The sequence below is a fragment of the Neltuma alba genome, unplaced genomic scaffold (assembly GCF_004799145.2).
Source record: "Neltuma alba isolate B1F8T4 unplaced genomic scaffold, ASM479914v2 tig00012152_pilon, whole genome shotgun sequence".
NCBI lineage: Eukaryota > Viridiplantae > Streptophyta > Magnoliopsida > Fabales > Fabaceae > Neltuma > Neltuma alba.
The window spans coordinates 158,652-169,890 of NW_021636700.1; the positions used below are offsets into that span (position 1 = coordinate 158,652).

Here is an 11,239-nt window from a genome sequence, read left to right on the forward strand (position 1 = left end):
AAAATATCCAGAGTTATCTAGTGTGCGTATAATAAAAATATTATATTCTCTTACATATATATTTTGAGTTAATTTTAATTTTGATTAAGCACACGATTTCATGTATTGGAGGGAGTTTGAGCTGAATTATATATTTCTTTTTTAATTACTAATAGGAAAATATTTGAGCATTCTATTACAAAAATATTATATATTCTCTTGTACATATTTTGAGTTAATTTTAATTTTAATGAAGCACACGATTTCATGTATGGGAGGGAGTTTGAGCTGAGTTATATATTTCTTTTTAAATTATTAATAGGAAAATATTTGAGTTTTCCCATTACAGAATTTATTACTACATAGGAAATCTACTCTAAATTAAGAGGGAAGACGTACTAAAATGCAATATTGCATCTCTAGTAAGTTTAATAAACACTTCACGCCTTCGTACGTCTAATTGAGATTATTGTTTTGTAATTGGATGTGGCCGTTACCATCTTTGCCACCGTTAGGTCCTTTGGCCACGGTGGACCTTGCGCTGAATTTACCGAAAGACCCTTCCATCTCTTCAAGGGTTTTGCCCTGCGTTTCCGGGAGCAAGGTATAGAAGAAGATCCATCCAGCGAACGCAATACCTCCGAACAATAAGAAGGCTCCACCAATGGTTATGCCGTTGGATAAGGAGAGAAAAGTCATTGAGATTACGCCACTTGTCACTCTATTAACAACGACTCCCATGGACGCACCCTGAGCGCGTAGCCTCAGCGGAAAGATCTCCGAGCTATAAACCCACGTGATTGGACCAGCTCCGATCGAGAACGTTGCCACATACGATATCACCATGGCTATGCTTAATCCAATGGCCCACATTACTCTGGTGTCCGAATGATCAATGACCGTGAGGCACGCCCCGAGAGTAACGAGTGAGAGCACCATACCCGCAACACTGCTCAATAACAACGGGCGGCGCCCGACCCGATCCAACAAGAACGTGGCGACCAATATGGAAACCGTCTTGGTAAATCCAACGGCTACCGTAGCCAGAAGCTCTTCGGTATCCGATTTGATCCCGGCCTTTCGGAAGATTGTGGGGCTGTATAAAACGACGGCGTCTATGCCAGACGCTTGTTGAAAGAAGTGTATGCCGAGGGCAGCGATAACAATGTGACGGACCGCGGGTGTAGGATAAATAACATCTCTTTCCATACCCCTCCCCCGGCTTTGTTTTGCCTGTTCACGTGAACGACGTCGTCGTTGCAACTCTCGGGGATCCCCGCCGCTTCCTTGATGTCGGCTAGCCTTAGCTGAGCCTCTTCCACTGAATCTGAAGTTCTCTCAAGGACTCGACGTGCCTCGCCAAGCCGACCCCTCATCACTAGCCATCGAGGCGACTCCGGCATGGCTAACACTCCCAGTGCGAGCAACACGGAAGGAATGGCGCCGATTCCCAGCATGAGCCGCCATCCTAGCCGAAGCGATAGCTTCGAGAATGCGTAGTTAGAAATGTATCCAAACAAAATCCCAGCGTTGATGAAAACCTGAAATATAGAGAGCATGACGAAAATGGCACTGATTCAGATTCTGGTGTTGTACTTGAATGGTGTATATTGACGTTGTTTAATTAAAAGGTAAAAAAGAGAGGAAGTTATGGTGGGGGACCTCAGGGAAGGAAGTAAGGAAGCCACGAGAGGAAGCTGGGGAGACTTCGGCAGTGTAGACGGGGGCGATCATGAGGGCGTAGCCGATGCCAATGCCGGCGATGAAACGGCCGAACATGAGGAAGGCGTAGTTCATGGAGAAGCCCATGAGAAGGGCACCGATGAAGAAGATAGATCCGGCGAGGACGATGGTGTAACGGCGGCCAATCCAGTCGGAGGTTCTTCCGGCGAGGCATGATCCTATGAGGGAGTACAGGTTGATGATCCCCACCAGGATTTCCACTTGAACGTCCGTGATTTTTAGGTCTCTCTTAATGTAAATAATAGCTCCGCTCATCACTCCAATATCTGTCGTAATTGTAATAAATGAACATCAAATAATATATAACTATGATAAAGACTGGACAAGAAAGCTGGTCAATAAGAGAAAGAAAGGAAAAAGAAAGAGAAATATAGAAAGTAAAAAGAAAGAGACAGACCGTAACCAAGCAAGATGGAAGTCATGGAGGCCAAAATAGCACAGGCGAAGGCATACTTGTTCCTGGTAGGTTTCTTTTGAGGATCAAAATCTGCTATGGTAGTTCTACTTTTCTGGGCAGTGTCAAATTCAGCTGCCATGTTGATGAGCTAATAAGATTGCTCAAGCAACGTGACAGAGAAAGAAACAGAGGGAGGGAGGGAGGAGGAGAAGAAGATCAGAAAGCTAAGCAAGAGTAGAAGTTGAAGAGTTGGGGACCATAAGAATAAGTGGTGAAGGAGGGTGTTTGTATGGAATGGTGTGAGTGAGAGCTTGAGGGGGCGAGTGCTTATATAGAGTTTTTTCTCCTTATCTTACCTTCCACCATACAGCGCCACTTGACCCCAGCTATATCCTTAACATTCGCATAAAAAAGAATAAATGCATAGTTAATTAATAACATATTGACATATAATTTCTTATATTAAGAAATATTGAATTTTTTTTCCTGCCTACAAGAAATATTGAATGTTTAATTTTTCAGATAAAACTATAACCTTTTAATTTAAGTAGTTTTAAATTATTTTTTTCTTCACATGGTCAAATATTATGATTTATTACATCCATAGTTAAGTTAATTATATACTACCTCCTATCCTAATTATAAGACCTCGTTTGTAGATTAAAAATAAAGTCTTATAATTAGGACTGGAGAGGTAAAAAAAAAAAAATCATCCTCTACTCAATTCTCGAGTTTGATGTTATGGAGTTACCTTAAAAAAAAATAGTGTATCGTATGCATAAAGCATTCATTAACCTTTATATTCAAGTGGCATGGCAGATTTTGGTAGGACTGAGACTAACTAATGAACTCGTCAACGATGTTTCGATGATCAAATCAAATTGCATAGTGAATTTGATAATGTTATGAATTTTTTTGTAAGCGGAGTGAGGGTTTGAAATTAAAATGCGGACATGTAATAGGCAAAACTAATTTTTTTTAAAAAATAAAACTACCACCTCAAAATTTGTCATTACCAGAGCAATAATATGAAAGGGTACTCCATATATATCATAGCTGAATTATGAGCTCCAAAAATCATTTTTTTGGGCATGAAATAATCAATTATTTTTTTTGGCAATAATAAATAATAATTGAAAACATGATGTGGGAGCATATAAAGGAGATGGATAAAACGCGTCGGGGATTCACTGTTGGTTGAATAAAGTGAGTGGTTATTCGTTTTATAGGCAGAGACGCGTAACAGAAAATGCAAATTGGGAGAAGCGTGGGGTCCCAAACGGCAAAATGAAGAAAAGTACTGTCACGTTTTAATTTAACGCCAGCTTTAAATTATGCGGATATGGCCGGTTTGCTGTCGGCCCGTCCAGCCTTCCCAATTGGTACTACTGCGGAACCGGAGCCCTTTGAGAGCCCTTCCTAACCTGCCTAAATTAATCAAAATTCTGTAACGGCTCGATATTCCTGAATATGACATTCTTTTGATGAGCTTCAACACATACAAGTTCCTTTTCACAGTTGGATACGTTTTTCTTATCCTTTTAATTAACTGGTTTATATATTTTCTGATGGTCTCTGGGAGTGGGGACTTGATAATAAATAAGCATGAGTTATCAGTTTTAAGGATAAAATGGGACAACTTAGTGGCGACGATACGAGGATAGTGCGGTACCAGGTCATGCAAATGTTATCAATTGCGTTCCCTCTTTGGCGTGAAACGTCTGAACAAAACCACCACATTAAGTTTAAAAACTGCCTCTCTAAATATAAGATTTAGTTGTTAACTAATTTTAATAGATCAAAAAATTTATTAAATTATTTAATTATAGCATATATTATATGATCTTTTTAAAATACTTCTGTATATTATTGGACTATATACCAATTTATAATTGAGATAAATTAGTTGAGAGAAAAACGATAAATATAAATACTTTAAAATAATTTAGTAACTTTGTTAATCTTTCTAAATTAATTAACTAGGTTTTATAGTCATAAATTGTGCACAAGGCATGCTATTAATCCAAATAGCTAACAAATTTTTTTTTGGGGGGCTGCTTTTAGGTTTTTTTTTTTTGGACCAGCAGTGCTGCTTTTAGGTTTAAATCTACTTTTGAAGGTAATCGTTATAGAAGTATATACGCAGGAACAGAAATGGCGACACTGACTACAATTAAGCGCAAGAGCAGTGACAAGGGAGAGGGAGTGAAGTGGTAATATTGCAAATTGCATGGGCTAGATAAGTAAATGGAAGGCCGATTTGGGTCAAAATTTGTGGGCTTGTCTCAGCCACGTAATCAATGAATAGGCATTTTCAAGCGTGTTGCAGTCCCAGCGTGGGACCCTTTCTGTCTTTTTCTTTTTCGTTTTTTCCCACTCTCTACTATTGCTTCCTAGGTAGTTATTGAATATTGGGAGAATTATAACGAGATCCTAAAAAAAAAAATTACAAATTTTTTTAAATGTTACTCCTCCGGTCTTTATTATAAGACCCAATTTGACTTTTTATTTGGTCCTAATTATAAGATCCAATCCATTTTTCTCTTATATTTATGTATTTTTTTTCAAGATAATCCTTCTAATAATGATAGTTTTAGCCAATATACTTAATTAGCAAGGATATTTTAAGAATAACAACACTTATTTATTATAAATAACTAACTTAACTTACTTCCTTAATCTCCTCAAATAAGTTAATTGGGTCTTATAATTAGGACCGGGGGAGTATTATTTTTCAGTGTAAAACTTATCATTACAAACTACTCAAATTGTTATTAGAATTTTTAGTATTTCTCTTGTTTAGAATTTAATTATAATTCTTGCTTGAATATTTTTAAGAGAACTGGGAAAATTTTACTGTTGTTGTTTTGCGAAAGAGACACGACACACGAGTATTGAATGTGAAATGTGAATGAAAAACGATTATTGGGACCCTTATCCAATCCAAAACAACAAAAGTCACTCTAGCCATGAATGGATTTAAGGAGAATTTGAAGATATACATAATTCTAATAAACAAACATTATTACAATAGTAACCTCTGCTCATAAATTTTCCTTAAAAATTTAAGAAAATTACATTGTACAGAGCCGTGACTCATAACTAACTGCTATATATTCTGATTCAATACATTTAATTTAGCTTGCCCATTTTTGTCTTTTTCTTTCATTATTTTTTGTCTTGTTAATTTTTTATTTAATTTTCATCAAATTCAACAAACAATGCATATAACAAGGGGGAAAAAAGCCATAAAATTAGAATCACATCAGACGTTGAACAACGGTGTTCACATTTTCCTTGGTCATTATTTGATTTGAGATTCCATTACTTAATTCAAACTTAGGATCAAGACGACATTACTTGTATGTATTTTTCATCTCCCGAGTCAATTACATATGCGAATAATCATTACTGAAATAACACCATATATATATATATATAAGTACGTACTGACCCATATTTTCAACTCTCACAATATCATCCTCCAGGTTTATTATGTGTTGGTTTAATGAGTCGAGAACCGTGGAACGTGTCTGGTCAGAAATTAAACACGTCTCATGTGCCGTCGAATTATATACACAATCTTGATTCTTGGGAGTGATCATGAATTCAAACTTTTATTTATTTTAGAACAACGTACAATGTCTCATTATTTGCTTATGGATTTAATTAAGTTCTATAATCGCACATACCAATCAAGATGAACCACACATATGTAATAACGTTTTGGCTGATTGATCAGTGATCACAAGTTATCGACAACTTTGAAATCATTACTCGCATGAAAATATTCACTTGATTTATGAAGTTCGATCGATTATATGTTTTGTCCAGTGATATTAAACAATACTCCTCCGATCCTTATTATAAGACCCCTTTGACTTTTTATTTGGTCCTAATTATAAGACCCCAATCCATTTTGTCTCTTATTTATGCATTTTTTTCCAAGATAATCCTTCTAATAATGATAGTTTTAGCCAATATATTTAATTAGCAAGGATATTTTAGGAATGACACACTTATTTATTATAAATAACCAACTTAACTTACTTTCTTAATATCCTCAAATAAGTCAATTGGGTCTTATAATTAGGACCGGAGGATAGTTTTTATTTGGTATAAGTTTCTTAATATTAGCATAATAATTTTTTTAAAATTCAGCTGAACACATGATTCCCTATATATATGCTAAAGTAATGTTCCCTTACCCATCGATCTCTGGTAAAAAATATAATCAAGTATTTACACATATTAATTAATTTAAATTATTTTATTTATGGCTGAAAATTCTTCGCCAGAACTTTGTTTTGTGATGAACTTGCTATGCAATATCGATCTTGATTTATTAATCCTAATGTTGTTTTCAAGAAGTGAAAGTTCAGTCATACTCGATCAAAAAAACAAGTACATGAACGCAAATATTTTGTCGAAAACTTCAATCTATTTGTCAAACCATTTATATTATTTTAGTATACACATACTATTGATAAATTAACAAATCTTAAATTTTCGCTAACTTGTGTTTAGAGTTGGTAGGATTTTCTGTTGTCAACATATCATCTAGAGATGCCTTATAGCCTGTTATGTGAATGTAATTATTACTACTAGTGCTTTTATTACTGTTTTATTTATTTGTTATGAGTTATAAATTGATAATTATATCTCTTGTTGTGAGGGAAAATTTTGAGAAATATTACCCAAAAAAAGTTGGATTGAGTAGCAAGAGAGAGTATGTGATGAATACAAGCACAAAAAAAAGAGTTTAATCCCAAAAGATTACTCTGTTAGGAGGAAGAGTTTTTTGAATTCATAAACCTCATAACACCTATTGTAAAGTTTCCTAACGTGGGACTCATAACAAAGTACTTAGTACTATCACTAAAAAAAAATTTTTAGGTTGATTTTCGTGGATAAAAAAAATTAAGTTGGGAGAGTTTTGCCCCTTTAAAGTGGGGCCTAAACTGATTTGAAAAATTTGAATTAATCAGTAATGCTAGATATAATCTGCTTGGAAGAAGGAAAGAAGAGTTTGGGGGGTATATTAGTGCATGGAAGTGGAAATGAACCTACAACACTTTATTAGTCATAAATAACGTTAATTGTATGTAAGATACTTGACACATTCAATCAACTTTGCGACTTGTGAAATTGGGTTGATAGAAACAAGTTGATGCTCAGAGAAACACTTATTTAATTAATTATATACAAGAAAAACAAATACGTGTAATAATTTAAAAATAAAAAGGAACAGCTGCATGTAGAAATTAAAGCGCGCCAGCTATTGAGAATAACCCACTAAATGATATAGTACTGCTATTATATTCATCGTCGATCATAAAGAGCCATTCTCCAATCTTAATTAAACATCTTCGTCGTCCGCTTTCAAGTTTCAACTTTAACCAGATATACAACCACCAAATTAGCGCACTATTCAATATTTCAACACCGCCAATTTCTTTTTTAATCTTTTTATTTGGGACTAATAAAGATAAATTATACATAGTCTGTATAATTTAGTAAATTTGTGTAAATATTGTCCATGCACGGATCACGGATCTCGATCGTAAAACCATTCTTTAATTAAATGGTCTCCCTTTTCTTTTTCTTTTAAAAAAAATACGGTCTTGGCTCCATTGGTATGAGCATAATTTGAAATAAATAATCCTGTCAAAAACCAAACTATTAAACCAATAAAGAGTGTGTGTGTGTGTGTGTGTGTTTGATATTTCACAAACAATGATAAATCTATATATTTGTGCATAAACAAATAAAGTGAAGCGATAATGGGAGTGCTTAGGCCACACTCTTTACTGCTTTCTGGTTGGAAGCAATATTAATATAAAATTAATGTTGTGGCCAAATGAAAAGGATGGGGGAATCGGAGCAACAATATAATATTATTGATCCTAAAGTGAGAATCACCTATGAAATTCCTGAAATTTAGACTATTATATATAGGCCTGTGTTGACCTTTCTACGCATACAGAACAAAATTTATTTATAACACATTACTATGGCTTCCTAATATGAGAATCAGTTAGGAGCTAAGTTAGATATTAAATATAAGATTTTAATCTATTTTTTCTCTTATTGTTGTCCAGTATTCTTTTAATTTCACATGTTAAAAAAGTTTTCATCAATTAGTAGTTTCAATATAAATGAGTTAAAAGAATATTTTAAAAAAACTAACACATATTTTTTATGAATAAATAATAGAACTAATTTTTTTAATTCACTCAAATTAATTAAATAGATTTTATATTAACAATGGGAGATAGTATTAATGTTTTCATTTGATGTTTTCTAGAAATCTTCAAGAAATCATCTTTATCTTTACTCACTGAATCCAAAGTTTAGTGATGTGCGCTTGTTGGCATAGACGGCAGATATTGATACATAGAACTAGTTGGGATTAGATTTGATTCACGGGATTAGAGTTCGGATTAGATTTGCTACAGGGGATTAGATTTTTCTCTTAAAACATACGTATTAATTAATTGTAAATAATTTTCAACAGAAAGGTATTCTTCAATATACACATAATTAAAACAAGTAGATTAGAAAAATCATTACATATTCGTTACTTATAACTAACTTAACTATTTTTTTAATATATTTAAATTAGTTATTTAGTTTTTATATTAAAAACCAGCAGTGATATACAGTATATTTCCTCCTTTCCTAAATATAAGACCCATTTGTAGTGTAAATTACATTACAAAATAGGTCTTGTATATATTTAAGACAAGAGGAGTATTAATTAATGCAGGCACAAAATAATTGAGAGAGATAAATGAAAATGAGACAGTCCACTAAGGCTGTATTGAAGTTGGAGGTGGAGACGTCCATGCATGTGGGATGGATTATATAATATTATCAACGTTGTTAAATGGCTAGTTGTTCCCCTCGTGACGCCTCGGTCAGACGAAAAATATTTCAGGGTGGTGACTGCATTTTTTAAAACTATTAAAACTACTTAAAAAAATATTTTTATATAAAATGAGATAAAACTTTTCTATATTCTTGATCTCTCAAATTTTGTAAAATTATTTTTTAAAACTACTAGTTCAAACACTGCCTTAGCTCACAAACATCACATCTAAGCTAATTCACACGCAGTATCTGTAAATTACTGGTTAAAACCAGCATATCAAACTGATTTTTATCCAAACAAAGGGATAAAGTTCTGTGTGAGCAAATTAGTACAACACTCGGAGAGATCTCCATTAATTATATTTTGAAGAAAACATTGCCATCAATTCAATTAATTAATTAATTAACAACAGTTAAGTTGCTTAGTTAATTCATTGGTTATATGGGTGGTGGTGGATGACTCAAGTTGACATCAATCCGATGTGAACAATAGGATTATGAAATGATGTTGGCATCCAGGTAAGAGACGACGAAGCGGCATTAATGAAGCATAAGAAGGGAACATATGCGTTTTAATTAGGAACAATTTGGTAACTGAATCAAAATTAGTAAGAAAATAATACCTACCCTTTTGGTCCCCTAGTAATTCATATGAAAGCACAAAGATACATATATACATAGAGGAAGGTATATGTAGGCATTATTGTGAGTTGGGGAAAAATATCTAATTCTAAACAGTAGTCTTTTAGGATAGTACTGAAGCCCCACTATCTCCTTTTCACATGCTATGAACCCCACAAAAAGTGATAACTTCGCCTTTAAATTCTACTTAGTCGTCTTTCCCATTATTGGCCACTTCCCCACATACTTCAATATCATTGCGGTAGGCTTACATGCACATTCTCATACCTCTATTTCTTCCATAATACATTTTTATTACTTAATATAAGATCCAATTAATTAATTTAAAAAAAAAGTTAGTAAATTATTTGATTATAATATATATTACATTATCTTTCTAAAATATTTATGCGTGTCATTAAATTATATCATTTATAAATAAATCAAATTAGTTTCGCAGAAAAATAATAAGTATAAATATTTTAAGTAATTCAATAATTTTTTTAATCTTCTTAAATTACCTGATTAGGTTTTATATCAAAGAGAGAAGGTGGTATATTATATAACACATCGTCCTTTGAATCCCAATTTATGATTTACTCGAGATACTACTTTAATTCTAAATGTATGATTTCAATTCATTTTATATTTCAAATTAGAATTCTCTTCATAATTAAGCCAGTTGTATTATTGCATTTTATTAAAAAGAGATTTTTATTAATGTGGGTAGTTTTTAATATAAATAATTAACATGATATTTTAACAAAACTAATATATATCTTTTTGAAAACTAATGTATAATTGTTATACATACAAAAATAATTAACTTAATTAATATTATTAATCTCCGTCTATCAATTATCTAGCTTCTATATATATTTAGAATCGGGAAGAGAGCAATATAAAAACTCTAACTAGACATGCTAGCTTTAAACAACAAATAGTATGACTCACTTTTAAATTTCATCTCTGTACATGGGACTCTCTTAGTATATAACCAGGTTTTAATAAATGGATCAAATAGTTAATAACGTGTAAAGGATACAACTTGTCAAAACTTTTTATTGAGTGCGTGTGTGAACACCAATTATTAAAAGAGCAAATTATTAACTCAAATCAAAATATTCAATTAATTAGCAGAATCAGCAAATGATCGACTGGTCTCATATATAAGTGTTTATCCCAACTTGTTTAATTTGCGATCGTAGCTGGTGCTTTTAATATATATATATATATATATTATGTTATATAGAGAGAGAGACGGCAAAGATCAAGTGTTGTCGTGACAATTAAAATTTAGGATATATATAATATCTGACCAAAATAAATTAGAGGCTGCTCCTCAAATCCTAACAATAAAGCGTCGTTTCAACGCATTATGTGATAAGATTGCGGCAATTTGCATTGTGGGGAATAGTCAGGCGCAAACCCAACTAATATGTGGATTATGTTAGGAGTCGATATGTCACGTGCTTTTGAATTTAGAGGTTTTTTTTGATAAACTTTTGAATTTAGATATATATATATGTTGCATCGATAATAAATAATATTATTTATTACTTGTTAAGCAACACCCAGTCTTCTATTTTAATAATTGCTTATACCCCCACCACCCAAAACCAACAA

General features: G+C 33.0%; 1 pseudogene; it reads right to left on the reverse strand.

Moving 5' to 3' along the window:
* Nucleotides 1-249: 249 nt before the first annotated feature.
* LOC114723741 (polyol transporter 5-like) lies at nucleotides 250-2,322 on the reverse strand (annotated as a pseudogene).
* Nucleotides 2,323-11,239: the final 8,917 nt, after the last annotated feature.